The 23,400-nt window shown below is 51.8% G+C and overlaps 1 protein-coding gene across 4 annotated transcripts in view; it reads left to right on the top strand.

The window, feature by feature from the left end:
- The first annotated feature begins 10,386 nt into the window (after positions 1-10,386).
- The window catches only part of MYOCD (myocardin), a 213,577-nt gene continuing 200,563 nt past the window's right edge, over positions 10,387-23,400 (top strand). For all 4 annotated transcript variants that reach the window (XM_088535818.1, XM_088535819.1, XM_088535823.1 and 1 more), the window contains exon 1: positions 10,387-10,709. The gene's annotated coding sequence lies outside the window, so the exon portion shown is untranslated. The remainder of the gene's footprint in view (positions 10,710-23,400) is intronic.

Raw genomic sequence — 23,400 nt, forward strand, 5'->3', positions numbered from 1 at the left:
TTTCCCCCACCATTGGAACCACTGCAAAGGTTTCTTAGGGCATGGCATGGGATTTTCAGAGAATGTTTCTTTAGTTGATGCAAAAACTAAATGACAGCGCGTGGTATTTTGTAGTCTAATAAATCTTGGCACTGTTATCTGCCATTTTTATGTGCGCAGTTCAGTGTTTGGATCTGTGACTTCACTAAAATCAGTGGAATTCAGTAAAGTTACAAAACTATCTTTAATCTTCTGATTACAAAGTCTTACAAAGTCTTACAAGTCTTACAAAGTCCAGCTTTCTGAAGCTGCAGGATGGCGCAGGGCAGAGCCCATAGCTCTGCACCTCGGTGCAGGAGGGTTTGTCCCCACGCTCGGCCCCGGAGCCCTGCAGGAGGCCAGGCCTGGCCCTAGATGGCAGCCTCCGCCGCGGATTCCTGCACGGGAGCCGGGCTCCAGCGCTGCCTGCCTGCGTTCCCTGCCTCCCCAGGCCGGTACCCGCCTGGGTGTCCCTCTGTCCCCAAGAGGTGCCCGCCTGGGTGTCTCTCTGTCCCCAGGCTGGCACCCGCCTGGGTGCCTCTCTGTCCCCAGGGTGGCACCTGCCTGGGTGTCCCTCTGTCCCCAGGCCGGTACCCGCCTGGGTGTCCCTCTGTCCCCAGGGTGGCACCCCCCTGGGTGTCCCTCTGTCCCCACGAGGTGCCCGCCTGGGTGTCCCTCTGTCCCCAGGCTGGCACCCGCCTGGGCAGCAGGACCCCAGCCAGCAGGGCTGAGCACGGGGCACCAGCTGCCTTGGGATCAGTTGCCCTCCCACGTATACTGAGGGGGGACCTTGGGCCAGGGGTCTGAGCAGCCTCTGCCACCCTGTACAAACGCCCCCAGTCGCCCCGTGCCCCCTGTTGCTGCCCCAGCCCGTGTCAGCATCCTCGGCATCCTCTCCTCGTGCCCCCGGATCATGGGCCATGCCCTGCGCAGCACCAGACTTAGCTCCGCTCCCCCATGGACCTTCCGCGCGCCCGGAGCCGCTCCGGGCCCTGGCGGAGACCCCTTTCCCTGCTGAGTCTCACACTGTTCCCAGACCGCCCACCCTGTGGCACGAGTGCCAAGGAGCAGCCCGGGCCAAAGCACATGCTGCACATGCTGCTCTGCTCGGGAGCTGGGAGCAGAGGGGCTGCCCCGGTGCCTTTTATCTCCTCCAAAGCTGCCCTCAGTGCCATCCTCCAGCAGGTCACCTGCCCCTCACAACATGTCCCCACTGCCCCCATCCCAGCAGACCTGCTCAAACTGACTCCGTGCAGGATCCATGGTCTCTTTAACCCACCCTTTGTCCTTGATTTCGAGAGTTGGGAATGGGGATTTGAGGGGTGTTTGTCCCAGAGAGCAGGCAGCCGGAGAGGACAGGGAGAAGGGGATGTGAGTGAGAGCAGTGATGGAGAGGGTGTTACGGGAGTCAGACAGGAGGTGTGGGGCTGCCAGGGCATCACTCGTGCCAGGGACAACTCTGTCCCTTCAGACAGGGTCTAAGGGATGCTGCCTGGAAAACAGGTACCAGTAGCTGTGCATCCATGGCACCATGGCTCGTTTGCTCGGGCACCCCTTACCAGGAAGGCCCCTCTGCCCTGCGGGTTGTCCCTATCTCCTTCCCCAGACCAGCAATTCTCCAGCCTGGTCTTTACATTGCGCTTGAGCAGCCCGTGGGACATCAGCAGAGCCAGGGACCCTTTCTTGGCAAGGAAGGCACAACCCACCCTCACCCCTCTTGGCCCTGTGAGCTCCAGCCATGGCTCAGATGCCTGAGGACCTGAGGGGCTCCTGGGTTTTCTGCCAGCTCGCTCACCCCAGCACCCAGCACAGGGCTTCAAGCTGGCATGGGACCATCCTCAAACAGGTAAACACCGTGAAGATGATATGAGGTTCTAACAGATATAGTCATCCTTGTCTATGGATGCAATCTTTCAAGAGCAGCCTCTCCCGTTCCTGCCTCACCTTGCATACTAGTGAAAAGGGGCTCTAGGGATCTCACAGATCCGTGTTTACTGCAAGGTAAACACAGATCATCCCATCAGCTTGGGAACAGCAGGACACAGCCTGGAGAAAAAAGCTGTTCCAGGACTCACCAGTCTCTATTTGAGCACATGCAGCCGAACTACACCTCTGTCTTCCAAGCAAGAGATACCCTGTCAGGCAGGGATGTCTGCAAGCTGTGAAGAGCGTCCTCGCTTCCTTCCCTCCGGGGAACTGTCTTCCCAAAGAGGAGCAGTGGGCCACAGTTCCACGCGGAGAACACCTCACTCCAGCCCCAGCTCCCTGTCCTGCTTGACAGGGTCCGTCTGGTACAGGAGCGACTTCCACAAAGACCCTTGTGAGCGAGAGCCAGGATTGCTGTGCCCTATAACTTTCTCCAAAGAGCAGGCTTTGATATTTATGCCAAGATTTCAGCCCAGCCTGGGTCACTTGCACCTGGTAAGCAGGAGTTATATCCAGATATATCTGGCAGCTCCCCGTTACACAGAACATCTCCTCAGTCAGGTAGTGCAGTACGTCCTGCTGCGCTGGATTATCCTCATGGCCCAGCTTGCTCTTTTTTTTAAATTTTTTTCTTTTTTTTTTCTTTTTTCTTTTTCTTTTTTTTTTCTTTTTTTTACCAGTGGGGCAAAGCCAGCCCCACTTTGCTCCCAGGTGGACTCAGGGGGCCTCACAGCCCCATGAGCCACCATGTGAAGCAAGACCCAAGATCCCAACTCTGCTCGGTCCATAAATAAGAAGCTACTTCCCTTAATTCCCTGTCATCCCATCTGCCTTCCTGCAACTCACAGGGAAAGACACATTTCACCAGGCAGTTTGTGGTTCACCCCTCGACACAGTGCTTGTTTAATTCAGTGCCCCCCCAGCATTTATTTATTTATTGGCCTTCATCTCCCGCACGTCTTTGCCCTGATGGGCGGCATTTGTACATGTCCTTCTTATCCAGAACATGGAGCTTTGCAGCCACTTCTCTATTTACTGTAATTTTTAGCTCAGACACAACCAGAACTCCCACCCTGTCTGGGCGTCTCAGAGTAGAAAACAAGACTAAACTATTTTGGGATGTTTTTCCCTTTTCCTCATACTTGGGTGCTTTCCCATGTGGCTAAGTCTTTGGAGCCTTGGGGAGGGTGAACCTGCTTAGCACACCCTTCAAGAGCTGCCTCCGACCTTTCCACCCACTTTAACCCTCTTCTATCCATGTACTACTCGACATAAGGCACCTCTTCGGTTTTTGTTGCTTTTTTTTGAGATAGAAAATGTATCCAGTGTCAGGAGATGAACTGGGAATGTGATAGATGACAACAAGCCTCCCCAGCTCCCTTTGCACCATATTCCCCTTAGCCTGTCTTCTGGCCCACATCTTCTGAAGGTGCAGAGTTCACTTTTGTGAAGGCTGCCAGAGAGCCGTGTTTGCCCTTGTAGAGCTTCAGGACGCCACATTCTGCTATCCCAAGGCAGGTTACCAACATTAATTTGAACCTATTGGTCCGGGCTCTGAGATACCCATTCATACAGAAGAGCCTGGGCAATGCACCTTTGTCTGCAGCACTCACACCAACCCTCAGCATCCACCACGGAACAGCCAAACCCTCCCCTGGGTTTGCCCACACGCGCTCTTTGCATCCCCAAATGCAGCGTGCACTGACAGGCACCGTGCAGCAGCGCTCTCCGCTGCTCCCCACGTGCCGTCCCTCCGCTTAGACGGATGTGACAAGCGCTGGGAGGTGAATGTTTGACCAAGCAGCGCCCCGGAGAGCCGCGTGCCTTGGGCTGGCCTGCCCCGCGCCTCGCCGCTCACAGCCAAGGGCTCTCTCCATTGACGTTTGCTTAGAAGTCCAATAAAATTTTGAAACTGGAAAAATCCTTGTGCGGAGGGTTCGCTTTGTTTAAAGGAAAAGAACCATAAAGATAAAAGTTGTGCCGGAGAGGCGCTCCCCTCCCGCTACCAGGGCCAGGGGCCGTGGCACAGCCCTTCCCACCCAGCCCGGCTGCGCACGGAGGAAAAGCTTGTTTTCCTAACAAGAAGTTTGAAGATTAAAAGGGGAAAAAATCAGCCATTTGGAATCCTCTACTGACGCTGCAAATACCCTCGTTAATAGATATGTCTCGTTTTGTTACCTCATTTTAATTAATCATTAAACAAAGACAGCTGCCAAATTTTGGCTCTGGCTCTGAGCCTACAACTGCCTTGGAGCCCTTGAAAAATAGACTATTTATGGTGCCTGGGTTTAAAGCTTAAATTTCTTGTATAAACTTTACCCTTCCTAAGAATAGCGTGGGGAGTGTATTGCTGGCTGCATCCGTGGTGCCCCACGCCCCAGACACCGGACCCCGAGCAGTCTGCCCACGCTGCCCCACTGCTGGACAGCAGCAGGGTCCCTTTGGATGCAAATGTCCCTATTTAGCCTCAAAGGGGAGGCTGCAGTGGCTGCGAGATATCAGCACTGTCCTGTCCCGTGGTCTGAGTTGGGGCAGGTGTTGTCACTGTGGGAGGCAGGATGATGTCCTGCCCAGCCACGCTCCCTGATGCAGGAGAGCATCCTGGTGTCCCCCGGGCTGGGATGAGGGCTAAGGCTCCTCTGGGAAATGAATTGATACACCTCACGGACAGGGCAGGACATGGGGAGCCTTGGTGAAAACCTTACCTGGGATTAGGTCACAACTCCCGCTCCTGATCTTCCCATCGCCCCAGGACGTGGGTTTCCATCTCCGCTTCATATATCACCCAGATATCAGGGCTCTTGAGCCCTGCTTTGTGGTGGCTGAAGTTTCGAAAGGCTGCCCTGGGGTGGGGATCCAGAGCTCCTTTGCCTTTCCTTGGATAGTGGCTTGTCTGCTCTTTGGACACAGAAATGTTGTTTGTTCCTTTCTTAGATATTTTCTATATTTTTCTTGTTTTGAATTTCTTGGTGGTTTATGGCTCAAGCCAGCTCCAGAGACCATGCCCTTGATCACAGGTGAAGAAAGATCTACCCTAAGGAACCTTTGCAAGTCTCATGGTCAGGGACCATGCAGACAGCACATGCTTCTGGCTGCAGGAAACCACACATGTGCCTGCTCCCCCAGAGCAGCTCCCTGGGAATGGCCAACCTGCACGGTCTGCGCAGACCTGCTGTCTCAGGTGATGCTCATGGAGTGCTTTACATTAAAGCAAGGACTGTGGATTCTGGAAGGGCATGTGCCCTGGCCCTCTGCTTGCAGAGAGCATGTCCTACTGCAGAGCACACACACGTGCACTCATACCCACAGCTGAAATGTGCCCAAATTCAGTGCACATCAGTCCTCATGCACAGACACACCCTGCTACAAACCCCATCCTTGCTCACAGAGAATTGCAGACATGGCCCAAATAAATACATTAGAAACTGGCCCTGCATCCTATGCTGAGCAGCTGCCTGTGCCATGCTCGAAGCATCCTAAGGCGTTATCTGACCATCCGACTCTAATGCCCGCTTCCTGACCGCAAGGGGAATCTCAGCGCTCCGCCAGGAGGCACTGCATCTTTTCCATCAGCAGCAGGGGGGTGTTGCTGCCCTCCACAGTCCTCGGCTAACAGCTCTTTACGTTGTTTTTAAGCTGCCGAGATGAGAGCGCCAGAGCTGTTCCTTCCTCTGGAAGGTTGTTGGGTAATTCCTCCTAAGCGCCGGCGGGCTCTGCACTTTGTCAGCGGGGACGGCCTGTGGCCCGCAAGTCCTTTTCGGGATCTCCAGCCCGCTGCGAGCACCCCTGGCAGCCAGGCTGCATTGTGGAAGGGAAATGGCCCTTTCTGAATACGAAGGGATCAGTGAAGTCCTGGTGCATGCAGTGCTCATTTGTCCCAACACCAGAAATATTGGTGGGGTTGTAGCAAGTGCAGGGCTTGAACCAGACTCAACTCATGGCTTGTCCTGGGACCGTTTGACCCTTTGAGTGCCTAAGAAGCAGCTGAGTTTGGAGGGCTGGCAGAATCAAGTGCCCTGGATGGCTGCTGGTGGATTGAGTTGCCGTTGCTGTCAGGGCAGCACGGCAGCACCAGCTCCGGCACGTGCCAGAGACCCTGGAGCATTTCCCCAGGCAGCTACCCTGGCACAGAGCGGGCCAGGGCTGAGCCTGGCCAGCTGTGGGGCCCTCGCAGCCTGGGGATGTTTATTTGGGGCCGGCTGTAGCCGCTCGTCTCGGCATCGCCGCACGCAGCCCACCGCTGGGATCCGCACCGGCGCTTCCCGCTGACCTGCCCCTCCTGCCATGGAAACAGAGGGAACAGGGCCAGGCTCCAGACAGGATGAACTCCTCCAGCTGTGTCTGGGAACCCGCAGCTCATATTTCACCCGGCTCCCAGATCTCCCACTCGGGTGACACCAAACGCGTGTCACACGTGCTGGAGGCAAGCGCGTACGGCCCCCCTGACGCCAGCACAGGCCCAGGCCGGAGCCTGCAGCCTCCCTGCCCTCCGTCTCCCTGTGGTGCCACAGAGCCCTTGCGCTGGCCTGGGCTCTGCAGTCCCCCGTGCCCCCATGTTCAGACAGTCACCAGCAGCAGATCCCCCTTCCCCAGCTCCGCTACAGGTTAAGCAGCTAAAATAAACCATTTGAATGCACGGCCTGTGCAGTGCGGGGAGGCTGAGGCTGAATGAAAATCCAGCCTGGCCTATGGAGAAACTAGGAGCCCCTGGCTCCATGCTCAGTGCCTTCCTGGATGTGGGGGCCTGCGAGCAGCCCCACCGCCGTGGCCTGGCCCCTGGGCATCCACTGGTAGCTTCTCATCTCCCCCATCCCAACCAAAGGCAGGGGACATACACAGAGACACAGCCACGTGACGGCCAAGCCACCCGCCCGTCCTGCTGCCATGACCCTCATCGGCTGTGCTGCATGGACAGCCAGCAATCGATCCCCAGCATCGTCGGATGGGAGGCAACCCCAGCCCTGAGGCAGCCCCACGCAGCCCAGACACCACGCGGCACTGTCAGCACCCGCCTGACGAGACGAACTGAGTGTGTGTGGAGCACACGGGGAGATTCCACCCCAGCAAGATGGCTCTACCCAGCCGCCAGCTGCCGCTGCCGACCCCGTCACGCAACCAGCCTTCAGGCAGCCCTCCAAAAGCTTTCTGTGGAGCGAGTTCATAGCCCTTCTGCCTTGCACACACCCCAAGAGAGCCGCAGGGCCTGTATTCATGCCCCTAGGCCCAGGACCTGGCGGGAGGGAAGATCCTGCCGCCCCCTGCTCGCTCTGCCCACCAGAACTCACAGACTCACAGAATGGTTGAGGTTGGAAGGGACCTTGGAGATCATCTAGTCCACCCCTCTGCTCAAGCAGAAGCAACCTAGAGCATGTGGCACAGGGTGGCATCCAGGCGGGTTTGGAAGATCTCCAGAGATGGAGACTGCACGATCTCTCTGGGGAGCCTGTGCCAGGGCTCTTGGCAGGCCTCACCCCATACAGCAACAGGAGCAGGTGCCATCAGGGTGCAGTGTCCCCAGGGGTTCTGCTCCATCGGGCTGCAAGAAAAGGGGTGAGAAGCCCAATGTGGCCGGGCCTCCACACGAGTTTGCCTCAAGAGCTGGGGCCTGCTGCTGTACTCAAGCAGCACGAGCAGCATGTCATGGGGGAAGGTGCTCCGTCTGCTTGCCCCGCATCCTGGCCGAGCTCCCAGAGTGGGATTTAGGTGTTGATATAACATTAATCGATCTCCTCCAGGCAACGTGACTAGATGTGATAGGTAATTACCCTCCACAGGGACCACCATGCCAGTTAGGTTTCTGTGGTGGTAGCCCCTTCTGGTCCCCAGCACAGGTACCTCCTAGGGCAGGAACTCCTAGGAGCTTCTCTTGTGCCCAGAGACCTGGACTGATTTGTCAAGGAGCAGGAAGGGCTCCATTTATAAGCTCCTGTCGGGAGTCCAGGATTTATGGAATAGCTGGAGAGGGGCTGGAGGTGCGGCGGGCGACAGGAAATCTTGCTGCTGCATTTGCCCTGCCATCAACTTCTGCACAGACTAAAGGGACATGTTTGTTAGTAAGAACAGCAGATTTGCAGCCATGTGAGTTCACAGCGAGCGGGATATAAATAAATAGAAATGAACTTTCCGCGCACAGGGAAGCCTCATTCCGCCTGCCTTGGAAAGCCTTCCCCTAGGCTTGATGCTGGTCAGAAGAGGGCTCTCTTCTCGACAGAAACAAGGCCCTGTTGCTTTCTGTCTTCAAGGAAATTACCTGCTGGTGTGCAAAAGAGACAGAAAGTGAAGCAGATTATTTTTTTGAAAGCCTAAATGTTCATTTCTGAGGAAACAGCTGAGGGCAGAAGTGTAGGCCAGGTCAGAAGAGGCACTAGCAGCGTGGACAAAAAGCCTAAAAGAGCTTTGCGGCTCAATGTTAACAGGGAAAGAAGTTGAAGTCTGAGCAAAGACACTGCCCTTCGTCTGATTTCTCCTGTGTTCAGAAAACATACTTTTACACGCACACACAAATAAAAATAAAAAAAGGATTGCATCTGGGAAGACCCTATCTCCAACCAGATTCTCTTCCTAACATCAGTAAACTGCAAACCTCTGGGCTTCAGCCAAAGGCTGAGATCAAAAGGAGAAGCATTTCTGTAAGGGATGTTAACACATTATATATGTGCTGCATTGGCACAGCTTTGTACAAGATAGCCTTTGGCTAGCATAAACCCAGAAAAGGAGTTGTGTAGGTCATAAAGTGACACAACTTGGGCATTGAAGTGTAGAGGAAGTTAGAGACATTCAGCAGTGCTTCATTCTTTACTCCTGAAGATCAGTGCCGAAGGCAGGAGAAATCAAGTCCCTTGGGACCTGCCGTGGTGAGGACGATACTGTAGACACGCTGAAGAACAGCTCCATTCCCAAGGTGAGTCTGTGACTCTGCAACATGGGGGGACAGCTTCCCATGCACCAGCTTCCCCTCCCTTCCTGGTCCAGTGGGGCTCCCCAAAGCTGCCTTTGGTACCCCTCGATCAGCTGGTTGCTTCTGGGTGTGAGGGTCTGTGGGGTGTCATACTGTTGTGGCAGTGCGGACAGCGGGTGGTGCTATCTCATACTAGCCAAGGGCAATGAGGGATATACCCCAGAAGAAAGTAAAGAGGGATCAACCCTGACCTGTTCAGCGTGAACGACCTCTCTTATCAAGAGAGTTCTTGATGCACAGTCATTCCCCTCTGCATTAACCTGTGCCCAAGGTTTTACACTGAATAAGTGGCTTGTCTGCTTGATCAACAGACTCCAAGCAGAGATCTCAGAAGCCCAAACACCTCCCACAATAAATGCCAGGCTGCCCTTATAAACCTGCCTATTGCTCTGCTTTCCAAGAGGATAGATAGATGGATAGATAGATAGATAGGTGTCCCAGATGGGCCAGGTACTATAACTTAGAAGAGCTGCAGCTTTGCCAACAGCAAATCCCAGCTCATCAAAACCTGTGCAGTTTGTCATGAAAAGGAGATTGGTTTCTCTGGCTGGCCGAGCTAGCCTTCCTTTTTCAAATGGGGATGCACCAAGGTCTGGAAGGTCAAGGGTGTCTGAGCCAGGACATACAACTCCGGCTGTTCCCAGCCAGCTAGAATCCCTACCCAGCTCATCACTAGGCAGGATAGGTCTTTTCCAACTGCACCTGCTTCCACATACAAATACTAACGTATGCACTGGGCAGCCGAGGAAGGGAAGGTTGTGGTTGTTGCAGGAGGAGGGAAAAGCACAGTAAAATCAAGGCACCGCATGTAAGGGTGTGCTCTGGCTGACTTCCAGCAGGTTGCAAAGGTGTGGGGGGTCTCGGGCTCTGCACTGCATGCGCTGAGGCCAAACTCTCTGGGAATAGCTAGGGAATTTCACAGGAGAAAAACACTAAGTTTGCAGTGGATGAGAACAGGGAGGTGCCTCTAGGAGCATCCCGCACAGCCCCAGAGCCTTTCGCGTTTCACCAGGGAGTTCAGGTGGCCCTTTCTAAATGGATGAACAGTGACCTCAAGAGCTTTCCTACTTCAAGACCAAGAAAGAGACCCCCGGGCTATCAAATCAAGGATTAGAAGGCAGGTGAAGGAGCACAAGGCAGAGCAGAGCGCTTGCTCTGGCGGGACACACGCATCTGAAGGGAAGGCTGCAGCTACTGCTGTTATCTGAGCTCTGGCAGAGGAGGCTCCTCCTTTTCCTTAACTCTTGCAGAGTCAGGGAGCACAGCCTGTGGTCCTGGGCTGCAACTCGGGGCCACCGGGGCCACCGGGCACGGGGTAGGGGAAGAGCTGCACACGGGGGAGCCCCGGGGCCGCGAGCTGCCGGGGCCCATAGCCCCGCGCCGCCGGCGGGGCCGCAAGGCAGGCGCCCACCCTGCCCAGCTCTGCTGCTCCGCTCGCTCCTCGCGCGCCTCGATGCTCTCCCCTCCCCTCATCTTGGGCCAGAGCTCAGCAAGGTGAAAGACACCCCGGCAGCCCCCTGCCACCGTAGCCAAGAACGCATGGCAGGCAAGCCCCCGGCCTTCCTCCCTCTGCAACGCGGGCTGCAGAGAAGTTAATTTATTTTTGGAAAAGCAGCTCTCAGAGTTTGTCTAATTCCATCCGCACCAGCTCCTTTCACTCTATTTTAAACCAGTTCTTACTGTGCTTCAAGTTTATAAAAACAATCATTGCTCCCTGATAAAAGCAGCCCTAATCCTCGGAGAAAGCAAGGAGTCACAAAAGCCGCATCTCCTCCGGGAAACTCTAGATCAGCTGAAAAGTTCACAGGTAATTTCCATTTCATACTTAACGTCTTTCTGTTCTTGTGGCTGCTTTCTCACAGGCGTGTTCAGCTATATAGACACATGGCACTTGCAGAGGTGGCACACAGCTCTGCAGGGAGATGGAGTGTGGTCAGGCATTACGCTTATCTGCTGCTTATTCTTGGGTTGTTGGCGGGGACTTTGGTGGCCAGTGCACCTGGCAAGTCTTGGAGTATGTGCAGACCTACATGGAGCGTCCTGCTTGTGTGAGGTACAAGGTGCATTTTGTGAGTCAGGAGCTGGCCCAGCAAGGAAACATGGAAAGATTTGGTAGCTTTGGCTTTGCAAAGGCAAGATGATGGTGAAGGGCCACGCGAGGTCTTCCCAAAGGCCGGGCTCCTGCTCTGTTGCAGCCATTAAAGGCTGCTCGGAAGGTTATTCTAATCCCGCTACCCCTAGGCATTATCCCTAGGGGTCAGTCTGTGTGATGGCATCCTGCTTTTGTCCCGTTTATTCCCAGTTTGCTGGAAGAGTGTCACGGCTCTGTTAACTGTGGAGGGTCACTGATTACGCAGAACAATCCGCCGTTTAATGCTATTTCTCAGTGACTCACCAATGCATCCCACCAAAACTGTTTAGAAAAGCTCCCAGCATCGCTCATGCTCAGCAGTCTGGGGCATTTATGGACCATTTTGTTTCTTTTAAATAAATGCTTTGCAAAATGTTGCCTGACATAAGCTCCTGATCTCATTTGCCGAGCTCTGGGAGGAGGCTTTGCCTTCCTCGCGCTGTGGCTGCTGGCAATCCAGGGTTAATGTTTCCTGCCTTGGCAGCAGCGAAACGGTTACATTTCCAGGACAGTGAAACTGTGCAGGGAGAGGGGATGGGATTGCGAGTGCGCGGCCAGGCCGGGGCTCTGCAGGCTCTCCCCACTCTCCCCACAGGCTGCACGAGCCGGCCCTGCGCTCGTCCTCTCTGGGACCTGGTCAGCTTTTCCTGTTGATAAAAAATGCATCATTTCAGCCCCAAGCCAAAAAAAAAAAAAAAACAAACAAGAAAATGAAAGGGTTTTTTTTTTTTTTTTTAAACTGGACAACCTGGGTTCTCCTGTAAATGCCACTTGTCAAGACAGGCAAAGGCATTTGGGGTCTAGGGACCACACATCCCTATCTCTAGTGCTCTGTCCCTGAATTTTGGTGGTCCAGTTTGCAGAGGAAGGGTAATGTGGTTGCTGTGTGGTGTAGGCAGGCTAAAAATAGTCTCCCCCTCATGCTCCATCTGAATGGGCAGCCGCATATGACTGTACATCTGGCCATTCTGATGGAGCCATTGCAGGGGAGAGACAAAATATCTTAGTTATGGCTTTGTTCTTCAGCTAACAATGGTAGCTAAAAATATCTGACTTTGTTCCACTCAATAAACTTCTCTCAAGGGGAGACACTAATGCTACGTTTTTTGCCAGATTCATGCAAAACGCAGCCAAAAGAAATTCACATTTTTGCCAACAACTTTTCATAAAACATGTAACTAGCAGAAAACTTCACACACTGCTCTGCGAGCGGGGCTTTGCTCTGCAGCAGCATCCTCGGGCTTGTGGCCGTCCCGCTCCCTGGGGGCATCGGAGGAGGGCAAGGCCTGGCGGTGGAAGAGCCGCCTCCTCCTCCTCCTCCTCCTGCTTTTCCTCCTCCTCCTCCTTTTCCTCCTCCTCCTCCTCCTCCTCCTCCTCCTCGGCGCTGCTGCCTCGCGCCAAGGGCCAGCGCGCTCGGGCTCCGCGTCTCCGTGCGGCGGCCAGGCCTGGCTGGGGGCGAGTGCCCCTCGCCGCGAGTGGCAACCGCTTGGTGGTCGCTGCGGCCTCCCTCCAATTTCCGTATTTCCCGTTTTCTGGCAGTCGGGGCGCTGGAGGGCGGCCCAGCCGGCCCGGTCCTGCTGTGCAGGCGCTGCGTGCGGTTCAAGGCCTGGCACGGCCTGCCTCGAAGCACTTGCGGCCTGGCAGCCGAGAGGGAACTAGCGGGGACCTCACCGGGCTGGCACAGGCCCTGCAGGGAGGAATAGGATGGGCCCTCGCCCCCATCTCCGACTAAAACCCCGGCCTCCTGGCTGCTTCCAGCTTCCCAGGGCCTTTCCTCTGGCTGCCGTGCTGCCCCACCGCTGTCTGCACCCAGGGGCACTCCGGAAAGACGGAGGATGGGGGAAATTAATGATAAAGGGTGATTAATGATAAAGCACAGTAAAGACAGCAGCGAGGATGCTGCCTGGCCGAACGATCCCAACTCCTGTGCTCAGGGCAGGCTGTGCTGGGCGGGCTGCTCATTGGGTAACGCAGCAGCCTCCCTCCAGAGCTGCCGTGTCTGTGCATTGCACCCAGTGAGCAGAGCAGAGCAGAGGGGCTCCAGCTGGGAAGGGCCCTAACTGGTTTTGCTCAGTAAGCAGCAATCCTCTTGTCATACGCGCCTTGCTTTCTGGTTTCAAGAATCCAGGCTCTGCTTGGGGCTGGAGAGCTATCCACCAGGTGTTTGTTGAAGGGGACCAAGTCTCATTTTGCTATGTCTAGCATAAGTAAAAGAAATTGGTTTTCTTATATCTTCAACTGCGCAATAATTCTCCCATCTGCAAATCGTTCTTGTAGCTGTTTCTGAACCTGTTCCAGTTTTCCAGCATCCCTCCCATCATGTAGGCACAACGACCACTAATGATGTACCTAATTCTGGATGTCTTTCTCTGTGCTATGTTTGCTTTCTAAGATGTAATGGCACAAGGGGAACTTGTACTCAATTGTGCTTCACTGTGACCCTCTTCCTGTGACCTTGTCCCTTCTTTTGCTTCCCTTGATTCTGAATGTGCCCGTGTTAAACTCTATTGGGATTCTGGCTCCTCTGCTGGTAAAGTGTCAGGAGAAGCTTAGAGATGGGCAAGAGAGGAGTTTTGTGTGTTGTGGCAGGAGTAGTGCTGTTATGGAAAGAGTTCAGAAGTGCTTGTGATGCTCCAAGAGTTCAGAAGTGCTTGTGATGCTCCGGAGGGGTAAAGGCAGGAGTGGTTCTGCCGTGGTCACTTGGTGAAGTCTGGCTTGTGTCGACTAAAGAAAGGCCACTGGAGCTGGGTCTAATTGCAATGAGTAGTTGAAGCTGTTGGTAAGCGAGAGAGGCAATCAGGAATGTAGGCCAGGAGAGGACACTACTTTCCTGGTTGGTGCTGCTCATTGGATGCTGATGGTTTAATTAAAGCTACAAGGTAATTTCTGAGAACTGAAGGCAGGGTCTTGCTGTCTGGTTATTCCAGTCCATGTTGTGTGTGTGGTGCACAAGGCTTCCTGGTCAGCATGCCCTTCTCCTTGGATTCATGGAGCACAGGGAGCTCTGCTCTCAGGATTGTTTCTGTATCCAACCGCTGGTCTCGAAGCCAGAATACCCAGTGCAGTGACCTTCACCCTCCTCTGGCCACCTCACCTGAGACCTGCCTACATCCGTCCTGCCACGTGTCCCAGACATACAGGAGCCACCAGCTTGGGGCTGTCTCCAGTGTCCTCCTGGAGAAGGCACCAGGGCAGGCAAGGCACATCTGCTTTCAATACATTCTCTAACTCATGATAATTTATGTCCCAACCTCAAACCAAAAATAAAAGCTGGACATTGTTGGAACAGATGCACAGGACTTATCAGCTGTGGCCCAGGAACTTCCTGCCTTCTGACATCCTCAGTGTGACAGCCACGAGCACCCTGCAGTCCGTAACGGAGCTGCAGAACACCCCGGCTGTGCCCTCTCATTCCGGTTCTCCCCGCTCAATCCTCCCTCTCCCTTCCCTAGCAGTGGGTCCATTCTGCAGGGAGGCTCTCGCCCAAGCTCACAGCCACCTTCTGGGGCCACTCCAGTCCCCAGCGAGAGCCCAGGGCCTCCTGCTCTCCTTGTAGCCCGCCAGCCCCATTAGCTGCAGAGCCAGTTTTACTCGTATGTCATTCTTCAGGCCTCCCAAGGCCAGTCCATCCAACACACTGCTGTGATCAGTGGCAGGGAAAAGAGTGACTGCAGCCTGTTTGGGATGGCAGTCTGGCAAACCGTTATGAGAACAGCACTTCTGCTCTTAAAGTGAGTTTGTCAGCAACAGGATGTCTCCATTCCCGTAGCATGTTACTCCCAAACTGACTGGGTTTTGCACCTTTCTGACATTTGCGAGGCCTAAATTTATGCTGAGATAGAGAAAACGGTCAGGAAATCAGTCTGAATGTCTCCCCATAGGAAGCAGATCAGAAGTGAAAGCTCAGCAAGTTTCAAGTCTTTCCTGTGGGGACTTGCTGAAATGCAGAAGGACCTGGGGATGAAAGAGCTGAAGAGAGCACATGGACACAATAGGGTGTGGAACGAGATCCAGTGCATGTCTGTGCGTGATGTTCCCTATCTGCACGGCCGGCTAATGCAGTAAATCAAAGCGGATCACTCGGAGGAGGCCTGTCAGAGCAGGTCATTTCACAGGCTTTGACATCGGCCAGCCAGCTGCTGGACGGGGCATATGGAGTTTGTTTAACTACCAGCAGCAGCACGTATTGCCTGGGTCCAACAGCTCATTTTGCAGTGCAAGTAACAATAACATCCATTTGTAGTTGACGGAGGGCTGTGGTGCCATGTGGGATTTGCTCTCAGCTCAGGAAATGTTCCTGGGAAAGTCTTTTCCCTCCCAGCGTTAGAAGAAGAGGCTTGAGCCCTTTCTGAAGTGGGGCGATGAATAAGGTCTCCCGAGAGATGTAGCAAATGCTGCGAAACAGCCTCACAGGGCTGTGAGCTGCAGCTCAAAGGATCCTGCTGTGTTCTGTCCCTGGAAGACTCGCGGTGTCTTATTTCTGCTCCGCAAACAGCACGTAGGCATCTCCACCAGCGGCTGTCATCGCTGCCCCGAGGAGTCGTCCTGGCATGCGGCACGGAGTCCCCAGCCCCGCGCTGCCGCGCTGCGCCCTCCCCGCGGCCGCGCTGGCCCTGCCGCACACGCGTGTGTCCCGGGGCCGCACGGGCTTCCCGCCCTGCGGCCGGCCCGGCGAAGGGCAGCGGTGGTTGCAAACAGCTCCTCGAAACGCCGCGCTGCCGTCAGCACGGCCAGGCTGCTGCTCTCCCAAACCTCGCTGCTAAATGGAGCTCAGATGACAGAAATGGTTTTGGAAGCGGTGTTTGAGCTTGGCAAGTGCTTTGTGCCGTTGCTTGTTCAGCCCTGCTCCGCTGTTCCACTGTGTCTCTCTACTTATCCAGCATTTTGAGTAAGGTAGGTTCAGCCCTTTCAGTACAAGTCCTGCAGAACAAGAAGATTCCTGGGGCTTCATGCTTCACCATCCCACTGTGGTGCTTTTGAGGTGCAAAACATTCTCCTTCTCTGGTTAGTAGTGTAACCAAATTAAAAGTCAAGTAGGTGCGTAATTCCTTTACCCTGATCCACGCAGCAATTTCACATGCCTTCCAGCAGGGATTGTGCCATGTCTGTGTGGCACCCAGTGCAGTGGGACTGCCTTGCTGCCACGTCCTAGATGACATTCGTGAGCGGAACCTTTCACGTTTTCCCAGAGCTTTGTCCTGTAGTTACATTTCATCTTCAGGGATGTGTGGTGATAAGGAAGGGCAGACACACAGGCTTTCAGAGGGTTTCTAAAGACACTCCTTAGCTCACTTAGAATAGCAGGATGCAAACTGTGCCAACAATATGTATCCCTGCAGACACTGCCAGCCTTATTCCTCCTTCCATACATCTATCTGACAGAGGTCTCCTGCCCTTCAGCCAAGACGCTGCCGCTGCCTCCCATCTGTCTGCTGCTGTCAGCTCCGGATGTAGCCTCACTTCCTACTCGTACCCTTGCTCTCTTCTGTGCAAGTGTTTGCCTTACTCCTTTTCTGAAACCACAGGGTATCTCAGATATACAAACAGCTCTTTACGGATTCTTTTGCCCCTTCCTCAGCTGTCAGCATTTGTATTTCCAGGGGGCTGCACGACACTTTACTCCTCTTGTCTCCTCTTAGCTCTTCCAAACTGTGCTCCCCTGCGGACAAGCTGGAGAAAACAGCATGGGCAGGATGCCAGGGGGCTGTAAAGGGACAGGTTGCAGGTTTAGGACCACTAGAGATGGTTTGTTTGGAAGGGAGGTACATTTAGTTCAGTCTCTGGTGCACAATGATCCCTGCTGTTGCAACTACAGTGCTGCTTTACTAAAACAAGAGCATAAAGGACCTAAAGAGTGTCCTGAGGGCTGGTGCTCACAGCAGTTAATCCACAGCACACAGCCAAGCCTACACAAAGAGATAAGGGATGTCTCAGCCCAGGGTGGGAGTCAGCAGCTTTTTGCAGAAGAGCCTGGCTTTGCATTCTGTAACTGTGCAGTGGGCTTGTCTGTCAGCCCATGCAGGCTCTTCTGATGGAGATTTTCACCCATACGGTGTGCTTGGTAGTATCTGCTCCTCTGCACCACGTTCTCCAGGGCCATCTGACTGCAGCGCACACGCTCTGGGCTGCCCAGCTCCCCAGCTATTTGTCACGGAGAAATTTAACTTTCTGAAGTCTGCAAGCTTGCTAAGAATAAACTTAATAAATTAGTGAGCATATTTAAAGTGCACCACTGCTCGCTGATCTGGCATTTTAATCTACTTGTGAAGCTATCCAGAGTGTTTGCTCAGCGTGTGGCCAAGTTCTGAAATATTTGCATGCTGCTATTGTCAGTACATCTTCTGACCCCTTGCAAAAGGATGGCAGGAGGAGTGAATTTATAAGAATCTTCCACTGGCGAAGGTAGTGGACTCGTTCCTCCTAACACACTCAGTAGAGTTATCTCTCTTAGATCATCTTCGCCGGTTATTCCGATCTGGTAGATGAGATACTATTAAACAACGCAGCTGCGTTTTATGCTCTCCAGGGCTACATATCCTCTTCAGTGACACACATTCTTTGCAGGTCAGTTGTAAAACATGTTTGATGTTGGCACATAGGCAGCCTGAGCAAACCAAAGCTGCCCTTTCCGCTTAGCAATGACGGCAATCATAGCTGCAGGTTAGACTGGCCTCTGACCTGCTATGGCAAGAAGTGACCCGCTGGTTTCCTTCCTGCCTCTTCTCTGTGGCCACAGGGAGGTGGGCAGAGGGGAGGAAGGAGCTTACGAGGAGGACAAGGACCAAACTGCTGTGCTCAGGGCACCAGGAGCTGCTTCTTCCACCCTCACCCTCTTGGATGACGGCCCCACCACAGGGTGCCTGACCCTTCCACAAGCTGCCTGTTCTGGTCAAATTATGAGGGTTCACAAAACCGTAAGGAACTGGGGGGAGAAGCCCTCAGCTCTCCAAAGACAACCTGTGGTCGTGCTTCTTTCTGTGATCATCTCCGTGCCCTGATATGCAGCTGGTGTGGGCTCTGTAGCCCTTGCACGTGTCCTGAAGCTGCCAGCGCTGTGAGCAGGACCAGGATATTTCCAGTTTCTGGGCAGTTCTAGGTCTCTTGGTTCTAAGGCATTAAGATGACAAGTCTTCTTCAGGATCACAAAGTTAAGTGAAAGAACTGGGCAGGGAACCCAGGAGTCGCGGGCAGCCTCACTCCATGAAATTGGCATTTCTAGATAATGAATCACTATTTTAGACATCTTTCTTTTTAGTGCATAATTAGTTGTTTCATAAACACCACTGACTATAAAAACAATACTTGTTCACCAAAGTATGGAGAATGAAAAAGAAGCCTAAGCAAATTACTCCCATTCTTCTCAATTTTGTGAGGTCAGATTTTCTGATGAAAAACTGTTTTGTTGAAAATTGCTAATTGTCTTGAAAATTGTCATGTCAATTGTCATGAAAAATGAATATTGGCAGAAGCACTTCCTCTTCTTGGGGGCCCGAGCAAGTCTTCAAAGGCTGGGGAGATCACAGGCCAGCGGTAAGAGTCTGAGCAACCGTGAAGGTGGCAGTGCTGGAGCTGGGAAGTGAGGAAGCAGCTGCAGGGGCAGGTTAGTAGCTGGGCTTGGGCCACAGTGAGTCAGGTGAGTCCCTACCTGGCTGTGTAACGACAGCAATAAGTAATATTGCTCAAGAAGTAGGATTAGCAGGAGATCAGCTTTTCCTTAGAGCTCATGGAGGAGTCAAGAGCTAGAGCCAAGCTTTGAGAGAAAGCCCAGTTCTCAGTTAACCTTGAGTACAAAGCACTAAGAATTTGAAGAGAAATATTGCCAAGGATAAAACTTCTATTCTTGCAAAAAATAATTGGGAAAAAGATAATTTAGGGGAGGGTAGACAAAGTCACAAAGGGAATCCAGAGCAATTAGAGCTACAAAGGATCAGGTAGGGTGGCAGCTACAAGTGCCTTGGTGTGACAAGTAAGCAGAGGTTGGATGGAGAGGGAAGTCCTAAGCCTCATCCTCAGCAGAAGGGCCACCTGCTCAGGTGTCTGGCCTCCTAGAATTCATGAAATGTCACTTTTCGAACTGTTTTTCCCTTCTAAAAATGACCATAACATAACCTTCCCCACTTCCTTTGGAGGCCTGTTCAGCCTGTGTCACTGTTTGGCTGTCCTGTGGAGCACCCCGAGGTCCCACAGGGGACCATGCATTTGCACCGAGTTCACAATGCCCGTGGGTGCAGGTTCCCAGGCTGAGGATGTCCTAAGGACCAGCTCTGGGGAGAAGGACTGTCAAGGTCACTTCTGCTGCACTTGATGATTTCATAAAACTGCTGTGATGATTCACCTCTTTTGGCTCTGTGAACTCCTTCTAGGTCTGAGAAATGGACCTTTTCCCTTTTTTTCTGTCACATATATCACTAGGAAAAATGCTCATGTTGAAGCTTTTGCTGGTGATGATGGATGAGTCAAAGGGAATAGTGGGACTCATCCCCTGCCTGTGAGTACAACCAGAGTGAGTAAGAGGAGTGAGGAAACCATATTCGGAGTTCCTTTTCGTTGTTCTTTGGAGTATGAATCCTGCAAATACTTTTGTGATTATCCAGCCTGGTTACCAGGTATAATCTGTGCTGCAAGCCTGCTTTGTGTTTATTCCTGTTTCAGTGGGGTCCATCCTTTAGCAAAGCAACTAAGCATGATAGAATATTTGGTACTGATGCAGATTTCGGCACTGCCGTGGTAAGTTGTTCCAGTTAATTACCCTTGCTGGTAGGCCAGTAAGTGTTGTGCCTATTTACTCATTTCAGTTTGCCTAGCTTCAGCTTCTAAATATTGGGTGGTGTTAAATCTGCTTGGCTGGAAAGCCTTCTGCAAGGAAATGCTTGTGGTCCAGATACAGCAGAGCCTGTTTCTTTGGCAAGCAGAGCAGACTGAGTTCTGAAGGTCTCCCCCTGTAAGGTTGCTTCTCTTCAATCACTTTTCATGGCTCTTCTTCCAGTCTATCAACATTCTGGTGAACAGGGAGCCTCAGAACCAGGTGCTGGTGGAGTGGTCCAGCAGCAAACACTCAAAGGAGTAGTAGGATTTCTTTGCTTCCCCTCCACGTTCTCCAAGGAATGCAGTAGCCTTGTGTCCACGTTCACATACAAGAGGTTATGATCAGCAAAAGCCCCACCAAACTCCCAAAGGCCTCATAGTCACCAGTCCCCAGGACAAAGGATCCTGCCTTGTTCACATGCTGATAGTTCGTTCCTGGTTCTGTGACTATATTTGGCCATATTAACGATCTGCTTGTGCCCAGTTTAACCAGCAACTCAGGCCATTCTGTAGTAGTGAGCTGGATTCTTCGTTATTTGCCACTCTCACAATCTCTGTGTCATCAGCAAACTTTGCCACAAATGATTTAATAGTTTTTCAGATCATTGATAAAAATGTTGACTAGCATAGGGCCAAGAACCGACCCCTGGGGAACTCCACTAAATCTGCCCCTGCTGGGTGAGGAGTTCCCATTTACAATTGCATCTGAGACCCAGCATCCAGCCAGCTTTTAATCCATTTAATATGTGCCATATTGATTGTGTATTGTTCTAGTTTCTTAATCAAAATATCATACAGCACCAAGTCAATTGCTTTGCAGAAGTCTAAGTGTATTACACCACCAATATTATTTTTGTCAATAAAACTTGTAATTTCACGGAAAAGATGAATATTAGTTTGAAATGTTCTGTTCTCCATAAACCTATATTAACTAGCATTAACTATATTTCTTTCATTTAAATCTCTATCCATTGCATGCTGTAAAGGCTTTGGAGGTGAGCACCAGAAGCTGATGCCAGCTGACAGACTTACCAATATCTGGTTCAGCCAAACACTTCTGCAAATACTGGCAAACATCAGCTTTTGTCCACTGCCACTGACTGATCTACCACATCCGTCTACACATCCATCTAATACAACCAGCAACATCAGAGGAGCTCTACTTACTCCTTGTATATAAAGACAAATTCTTTTTCGTTAGCTTCAGGTTTGCAGCCTGTATGTTGTCCTCAACTCTTGGCTTTCCCTGTCAGTCTTCTGCAGTTTCTCACTTCTCATTCATTATTATCAGTTTCCACTTTCTTAAGTTACATATGGTTTTCTAGGTTTTTTACAGTTGTCTTCACTTCCCTCACAAGCCAGAGTCTTTTTTTCTTCTTTTTTTTTCTCTCCCTTTTTTTTTCTTAACTAGTGTTGTCTTCTTTCTCAATTGTGGGATTGTGGTTTTGGGGCAACGCGTAAAATGTTTTTCAACAATTCCCAGTTAGCATTCACATTTTTTTGATTAAATTCCTTCTCCCAATTGATTCGCTTCATAATTGTTTTCAGCTCTGTGAAACTGAATCACTTAAACATTAAGTAGATGTATTTTCAGAACAGAGCCTCACTTTAAATATTCGTTTTATTGTCATTTTGCTTTTCAGTTAAATAAAACATCGAGTCTTAGAGACATTTGGCATGCATTTTAGGGTCACAAAATTGGGAAATGGGATTTGTTCCTGAGAAAAGATGTTTTCATGAAAAGCTTTTTGTCAAAATATATTTAATTTGAATAAATGGGCTTGTCTAAAATCCAGAACCAAGAACATGACATCGTTCATCTTTTGGCAACTGAAGATTGAGACATTTCATCCAAAACTTTTCAATTCTCAAAATTTCCCCAACATTTTGGATTTGGCAACCAAATTCAGAAACTCTTCAATCACTTTGAAATTGTTCAGACTTCAGTGGAAACCCAATTTCTCTTTTTGTAGAAATGTGGATCTCCCTTTTAAATTGCAAAGTTGGTGTCCACAATACCACATTTCTTTGACAGAACATCTGAAGTGGCATTTGTGACTAATTTTGCGAGGATATCTGTAGCCAGAAGGTCTCTTATCAGTTGCCCTGCCTCCTGGCAGGACTTCCACTTTCGTTGCAGATTAATGGTCTGGAAGATGACTAGAAGAGACAGGGAGATGCTGCTGGATAGTGTGTGCTGGAATAGCACTGTAGAGAGCTCAGAGTTGCCACTCCATTCCCATGGGAAGTGGTGGAGTCTGGATGATGTCTTTGCAGAAGTCATTGCAGCCACTTTGTGTATCAAACAGTGCACGTGGGAAGGAGGAGAAGCCCAAAGTGAGATGTGCCCCATGGCTGGTTGCTCTTTGGCCACCGCCCTATGAGGACTGTGCATCCTGTGGGACTACCTGCAAATCCATCCTCAGTCTCTTAGCTGTTACTGAAATGTGTCCAGCTGGTGGCTTTGGTCCTCCTACCTGCTCTTGTCTCTGATATTTACAGTAACTATCTGTAATTTTTAGCTGGCCAGTCAAGCCACGGGCTTTTGTCTCTGCTGACTTAATGGCCAGAATGTTGACCAGGTGAAGAGGTATCTGGCTGTGCACCCTCTTGTTCACAAGCACTGTGGTTTCCCTCATCCTTCTCTGACTTAGACCTCAGGGTAGTCTGAACTTTGTCATACAGTCTCTGCCTTCCCTAGATGTGGTGCATTACCCTTGGAGGTAGAGTTACAGGAGTTAACCTGGCATGTTTTCAGGAGTCACTTTTTCATTCACACCTTATGTTTCTGCAAAGCCATTTACAGGTTCTCAAGTGCAAAAGGAATCATCTTCTCTCACTTCCTGCATGGCAGGCCAGGGACTTTCATCCATCAATTCTTGTGTCCTGTCTGCAATTTTTGATCAAGAAATGGCATTTATTTCACAACAAGACACTCAGTCTTGTATTAAAGTCTTCCTCCTGAAAGCAGATTTGTTCTGTCCCTATGCAAGTTGGTCCAATGGGCCGGTAGAGGTCGATGTTAAAAGTGCATTGCATATTTCTGCGTAGATCCTATATTTGTCTGCCAGATTAAAGAGCGCTCTGCCAGGAGAGATCTCCCTCCCACATTGGTGTTGCTGGATAACTGGAGCTGCTCCTGCTTGCCTGGAGAAAACAAAGCTTGTTGTTCAGAGGAGGGCTCCTGGTTTCTCCAGAGCTTCAGAGCTTCTTCAATGTTTTCAGAGTCCAAGGCAGCCCTGCCAGTCTTCTCTCTTTTTCCCCATGTTTCTCCTCTTCTGCTTCCTCCCCTAAGGAGACCTGCAAGACTTGCACTCTCTGAGGGGCAGCATATCTTCCATGGGCTGTTTCCTCATGGTTTCTCTTCCCCGTGCCCTCATCTGGGAGCCCTTATTGGCCTCTCCATAATGGACATCATTGCCTCTGTCACTTTATCACCGGGCACAGGGTGAAGCACCCTGCTCACGCTATGGGACAGCATCTCCCTCGGGACCATGTAATAGCAAAGGCAGACCTGGGAGGACATGGCCACTCACCCATGTTCAAAAATCGGGAGCCTCTT

This window comes from Tinamus guttatus, unplaced genomic scaffold, assembly GCF_059628265.1.
Source record: "Tinamus guttatus ecotype Peru unplaced genomic scaffold, ASM5962826v1 Tinamus_guttatus_pri_ptg000649l, whole genome shotgun sequence".
Classification (NCBI taxonomy): Eukaryota; Metazoa; Chordata; class Aves; order Tinamiformes; family Tinamidae; genus Tinamus; species Tinamus guttatus.